Source organism: Chlorocebus sabaeus, chromosome X (assembly GCF_047675955.1).
Source record: "Chlorocebus sabaeus isolate Y175 chromosome X, mChlSab1.0.hap1, whole genome shotgun sequence".
Lineage (NCBI taxonomy): Eukaryota > Metazoa > Chordata > Mammalia > Primates > Cercopithecidae > Chlorocebus > Chlorocebus sabaeus.
Window position 1 is genome coordinate 86742719 of NC_132933.1, and position 7107 is coordinate 86749825.

Here is a 7107-nt window from a genome sequence, read left to right on the forward strand (position 1 = left end):
GGATACTTCTTCTGGAAATAACACAAAATATTCTTAATAGTGGTTTTCCTTGGGGAGAGCAACTTGGTTGGGAGAAGCGTGACTTTCATTTTTCATTTTGAACTGTTTAGATTTCAAGCCTTATACATTAGTTACATTTACAAAAAAAACAAAAAGTCATCTGGAAAGTGAATATGAAGCCACTTTTGTTTTCTTCTTTGTATTTTTATTCTCTCAAGAAAGAAACTCATATCTGTTACATTAAGAAAATAAATTCCTTATTATTTCACTAGTATAAAGATCAAACTTCTTAACATGGCCTATATGATATTTTATGGCCCAGACCTTCCTAATCTTTCTAGGTCACTGCTTGCCCTTCCTCATCTCACACTCAATGCGTCCCACTCATGCCAGAGCCCTGTCAGTTTGTCAGTTTCCAGTGTGCATGGTGCTCTCTCTTCCCTCCAACAGATTCTGATATGTTGTTTCATCTGCCTCAATCACTTTTTCACCTGTTCATTCACCCACTCATCTTGTGGGTCTCAGTTTAGAAGTCCCTTCCTCCAAGAGGTTTTCCCTGACTTTCTATGTTTCTGGGCGAGGTCCCCCTGTGATGTGCTCCCAAGTCACCCCGTACATCTAACCACAATTTGTTGAAATTGTTTGCTTAACTACTTCTCTCCTCACCTTACAATGGAAGCTCTGTGGGGTCAGGGATTACATTTTTCTTGCTCCCTACTGTAGCCTCAATGCCTAGCACAGCACTTGATACAGAGTTGGTGCTCAATAAATAGATTCTGGATGAATGAATACATGAATGATTAGTGAAAGAATAAGACAGCAACCTTAGAGCTGACCTTTAAGGTAAGCAAGATCCTACTAGAAAAAAAGTGTTTGCTAACTTCACATTTCAGAAGATGACTTGAGACTTTTCTAGTTGAAAGGTTGACTTGATTGTACCTGACAGTTTCATTGTTTGATCAAGTTTGTTTCTAAAAGGCCTGTGTGTATGTCACTACAAATCCCTGTGCTATTCCAATCAATCCATCCACTGGCCCAGCCCTATTCCTCTAAGCACCTAATCCCCAAATTATCTTAGGTTACCTTGGGTTAGAAGAATAGTGAACAAAATGAAGCCTCAGAAGGCATGGTTGTCATTTGCTTTCAAATTATGTTGCCTCATAGGGCTCTTCAGAAGGCTGCATTTATCCATTTAATAGACTGGATACATATTAAATGGGTAAATGCAACCACATAGACCTTCATTTGAAGGAATAAATTTTGGTAAAATTAACTTGAAAACTCCCAAATGTACCCACAGCATTATTTCCAAATGGCTATATGAACTCTGCTTGGATACATGTAATAACTGAGAACTCACTCAATTATCTCTTAAGAGTTAAGAGTTAAGTTAAGAGTTAAGAGTTAAGAGTTAAGTTAAGTTGCCTTAAGGCAACTCTAGATTATCTTTTCCCATATTAAATAGCCAAACATATGCCGCCTTCAATCTTCTGTTCATTGGTTCCTTTTTCTAGTGAATTTAGAATTCCTCAGCAAAAATGCCAGTTAGTGCCATCTTGCCCTCCTCTAACAGCAAAACAACTAGCTCTCTTTGTGAGAGTGTATTTTTTTTTCTTGAGCACCTACAATGCAGTTCTGACTTTCAAGTCCCATTCTTCTTTGTTTTCATGCCCAATACTTTCTTCATCCCCACAGAACTGTGTTAGAAAATGCCTCTATGATGGCTGGCCTAACCACTGGTTGAAGGAAGTGATCATGTTCATGATATTATTTAAGGGACTAAAAAAATCCCATGCTTCCTCTCCAAAATCACAACTTAGTTTGATATAATTGGGCACAATAGTGAGGACTTCATTCCAGTCCTCTCTGCCACAAACTTATGTGTTACCTGGAGTAGGCTATTTCCCTTCTTTGGACCTCAGTCCTCTCACATGGAAAATAAGAGCCTTGTATTAATTGGCCTTTGAGGTCCCTTTCAGCTCTCATATTCCAAGGTTCTGTGACTGAGGCTTTTGGATTAGCACCCACAAACATCCAGAAGGCATGCACATGTGTCTGAACACAACTTACAGACTCTGTGTTTGCATGACTCTATGGCAAGTTCACCATTATGAAAAAATGAACTGTGTGCAATTTCAAACTCTGACTCTGTTTATATACAGAACTCCAAGACATTCTTAAAATACAACTGCTCTTCTAAGAAATAATGTGAACACAATCAAAGGTATATCCTAAGTAGTGGCAGTTGTGTCCCTTCTCAACCCTACTTTCCAAACCCATTGATCTTAGCCCTACTACTCCTCTGGCTACTTGTTAGTCTGTTAAGTGAAAAAGACAGTGGATTAAGGGTTGAGGTAGACAGAATAATGCTTCTCCCTAAAATGTCCATGTTCCAATCCCTGGAACCTGTGAATGTGTTATATTACATAGCAAAGTTCCAGTTAAAGCGGAAGAGAGAAATAGGAGAGAAGGTTGGAATAATGATGTATGAGAAGTACTCAATTCACTGTTGCCAGCTTTGAAGATAGAGGAAGAGGGCCATGAAGTGGGGAATTTATGTCTCTAGAAGCCAGAAAAGTCAAGTAAATAGATTGTCCCTAGACATTCCAGAAGTAAGCACAGTGAGACCCCATTTTAGACGTCTAACCTATTAAAACTACAAGATAAAAAATACATGCTGTTACATGGAAGCATGGGAGGGAAACAACACATACTGGGGCCTGTTGGAGGAGGCAGGGTGGGGTGGGGGGAGGAAGAGCATCAGGAAGAATAGTCAATGGATTCTGGGCTTAATACCTAAGTGATTGGATGATCTGTGCAGCAGACCACCATGTACCAATGTAACAAACCTGCACATCCTGCATATGTACCCCTGAACTTAAAATAAAAGTTGAAGAAAAAACCCAAATAAATAAATATGTGTTGTTTTAAGAAATCAGGTTTTTACTAATTTATTATAGTAGCAATAGGAAACTAACACAGGAGTCAACAGACCTAACTCTGAGTCCTGCTATTGAAACATACTAGCTGCTTGTTATTGGACAGGATTTTTTTTTTTAATCTCTCTACAATTTAGAGTCCTATTCTATAAAATGAGGATAAAACCATCTTGCTTGTGAACTTCACAGGTAGCCCTGAAGATCAACTAAAAGTGCCATATAAATGTAAGATGGAATAGTTCTGTACACAAAAACATAAGTAAAGTGGAAAGATGAGCAATAGACAAGGAAAATTATTCACCACATATATAACAGATAATTACTATTTAGAATATATGTGGAAAAGATAATCCAATGAAACTGTAGCCAAAGGATAAGAATAAAAACAAGAACCAAAGTGGACAATCAAACATGGAGAGAAGTTCAAATCACTAGTAATGAGAGAAATACAAATTGCAAATAAAAGCAGCAAAATCCATCACCAATCCACTATATTGACTAACATTTTTAAAACACTTTAGAAATTGACGAAGGCTTGTGAAATTATGTGAGGAAACAAGCCTCTCATATGCTAATGAGAACTATAAATTGGTAGAACTACTATGGAAAGTAATTTGTTAATATCTACTAAATATTTAAAATATATTTACTATGTATATTACAGAAATCCCTGCTCCTAATTATTCACTGAAATGGGCACAAATAGACCATAATATTAATTGCAGCATTGTATGTAATAGAAATAAACCTCAGACAAACTATGTTATCACAATTCTACAAAATGTTACGTGACAATTTAAAACAAGGCAAAAAATTTAAGATGCATTTATGGCTAAATACAGCAATTCATAGATTCATAGATGTGATAAAGGAAGCATAGTAACATGTTAATGGTAGAATCTACGTAGTATGTATATGGACATTTCCTGTTAGATTCTTTCAAGTTTGCTGTTTATTGAAAATTTTCATAATAGAATAATAGGAAAAAAAATAATATGCTGATTAGATTAAAAAACAGCATCAACAATGAAACACAGTAAGTCAATTTTGTGTTACAAAGATATACATTTAAGACCGACTGGAGCAGGCACAAAATGATATACCACTTATGTTCAAAAATATGCTAATTAATATTGCATATTTTCTTTAGGTAAAACACATGTACTTGTACAACTATAAACATACGTACTTGTACAGCTATAAAACAACACATACACTGCATAAATACACATTCCATTACACAAGTTACATCATTTATGTAAAACATATACATAAGCACACACATACGAAGACACAAATTAATACAATCATGTAAAGAACCTAAGGGGTAGAAGACAATGTATGTATGTACACTGTCTGTGCACCATTAAATCTATAATGTTTTAATAGTTTACAAAACTAATGTTACCAGAAATTACTTTAAAAATAAAAACAAAATATTAATTCTAATTCATGAACATGGAATATCTTTCCATTTATCTGTGCTTTTTTATTCCTATTTCTTTCATCAGTGTTTTATAGTTCTCAGTTTTACACCTAAGTATTTAATGTTTTGTTTCTATTGTAAATGGGATTGCTTTCTTAATTTCCTTTTTGTATCGTTCATTATTACTATATAGAAACATTATTGTTTTTTGTATGCTGACTTTGTATTCTACAACTTCACTGGATACAGTTCTAATAGTTTTTTGGTAGAGTCTTTAGTGTTTTCTATATATAAGATCGTGTCACCAGCAAATAGAGACAATTTGATTTCTCGTTTTCCTATTAAGGTGCATTTTACTTCTTTCTCTTGCCTAATTGCTCAGCTAGTTCTAGCACTTTGTTAAAAAGAAGTGGCGAGAGTGAGCATCCTTGTCTTGTTCCTTAAAGGAACGTGCCTTAGAGGAAAATATTTCAACTTTTTACTGTTGACAATGACGTTATCTGCAGGTTTGTCACATAAGGCCTTTCTTGTATTGAGGTACATTCCCTCTATACATAATCTGTTGAAAGTTTTTATCATGAAAGGGTATTAGATTTTTTCCATTTTTTTTTCTATTGAGATGATCGTATGATTTTTATCCTTTATTGTTTTCTATGTTGTGTATTATATTAGTTGATTAGCATTTGTTGAACCATCTTTGTATCCCCTAGATAAATCCTGTTTGATCATGAAGTAATTATTTTTAATGTGTTCTTGAATTCACTTTGCTAATACTTTGTTGAGGATTTTTGCATCTATGTTCATTAGGGATATTGGTCTATAATTTTCTTTCCTTGTAGTGTCCCCGTCTGGCTTTGATATCAGAGTAATGCTAGCCTCTTATAATGAGTTTGAAAGTCTTACCTTTATTTTAATTTTTTGGAAGTGTTTGAGAAGAATTGGTATTAATTCTTCTTTAAATGTTTGGTAGAATTTAGCAGTGAAGCTGTCTGGTTCTGGGCATTTCCCTGGTGGAAAACATTTTATTACTGATTCCATCTCCTTATTCTTTGTCTGTTCAGATTTTCTATTTCTTTCGTGATTCAGTCTTAATCGGTTATATCTGTCTAGGGATTTATTCATTTTTCTAGGTTACCTAATTAATAATGTGAAACTGTCCGTACTACCCAAAATGATCTACAGATTCAATGTAATCCTTGTTGAAATTCCAATTTTAATTTTAAATAAATGAAAAAAATTCCAAAAAACCGTGAATAAATGAAACCTTTTTTTTTTGACAGAGTCTTGCACTCTCACCCAGGCTGGAGTACAGTGGCGCGATCTCGGCTCACTGCAAGCTCTGCCTCCCGGGTTCACGCCATTATCCTGCCTAGGCCTCCCAAGTAGCTGGGACTACAGGTGCCTGCTACCACTCCTGGCTAATTTTTTGTATTTTTAATAGAGACCGTGTTTTAATTCACCGTGTTAGCCAGGATGGCCTCGATCTCCTGACCTCGTGATCCACTTGCCTTGGTCTCCCAAAGTGGAAACAATCTTTACATAAATAACAAATCTGGATGCATCACACTCACTAATTTCAAAACATATTATGAAGTGATTGCAATCAAAATAGCATAGTACTGGCATAAAAACAGACACATAAACCAATGGAATAGAATATAGAACACAAAAATAAACCCATGTATTTACCATCAGCTTACTTCAACAAAGGTGCCAAGAACACACAGTGGGGGGAAGAACAGTCTCTTCAATAAATAGTGTTGAAAAAAGTGAATATCCACATAAAGAAGAATGAAATTAGACCCTTATACTATATACAAAAATCAACTAAAAATGAATTAAAGACTTAGATATAAGACCTGAAACTGTAAAACTACTAGAATAAAACATAGGAGAAAAGCCTTCACAATACTTGCCTGGGAAATGATTTTTTGAATATGACCCTAAAAGCACAGACAACCAAAGCAAAAATAGATAAATGGAATGGCATCAAACTAAAAAGCCTTTGCACAGCAAAGCAATCAATCAACAAAGTGAAGACATTACTTCCAGAATAGGAGAAAATATTTGCAAACCATACATTTGATAAAGGATTAATATCCAAAATATATAAAAAGCTCAACAACTAAATAGCAGGAAAACAAATAACCTGATTTTTAAAAGGGAAAAAGATCTGAAGAGACACTACTCCAAAGAAGACCTACGAATGGCCAATAGGTATGTGGGAAAAAAATCTTTAAAATCACTAATCATTAAGGAAATGCAAATTAAAACCACAATAAGATATTAACTCACAACTGCTAGAATAGTTTTTATCAAAAAGATGAAAGATAAGAGTTGGAGAGGACGCAGAGAAAAGGAAACTCTTATGCATTGTTGGTGGGAACATAAATTAATAGAACCATTATGGAAAAAAGTATGACAGTTCCTCAAAAAAACTAAAAATGGAAGTACCATACAACCTAGTAATCCCACATCTGGGCATATACCCAAAATAACTGAAATCAACATGTCAAAGGGATATCTGCACTCTCATGGTCATTGCAGCACTACTCACAGTAGCCAAGCTATGAAAAAAACTTGATTGTTCATCAATGGATGAGTAGATTAAAAAAATGTGGTATAGGCCTGGTTTAGTGTCTCACACCTGTAATCCCAGCACTTTGGGAAGCTGAGGCGGGTGGATCGTGAGGTCAGGAGTTCGAGACCAGCTTGGCCAACATAGTGAAATCCTGTCTTTAC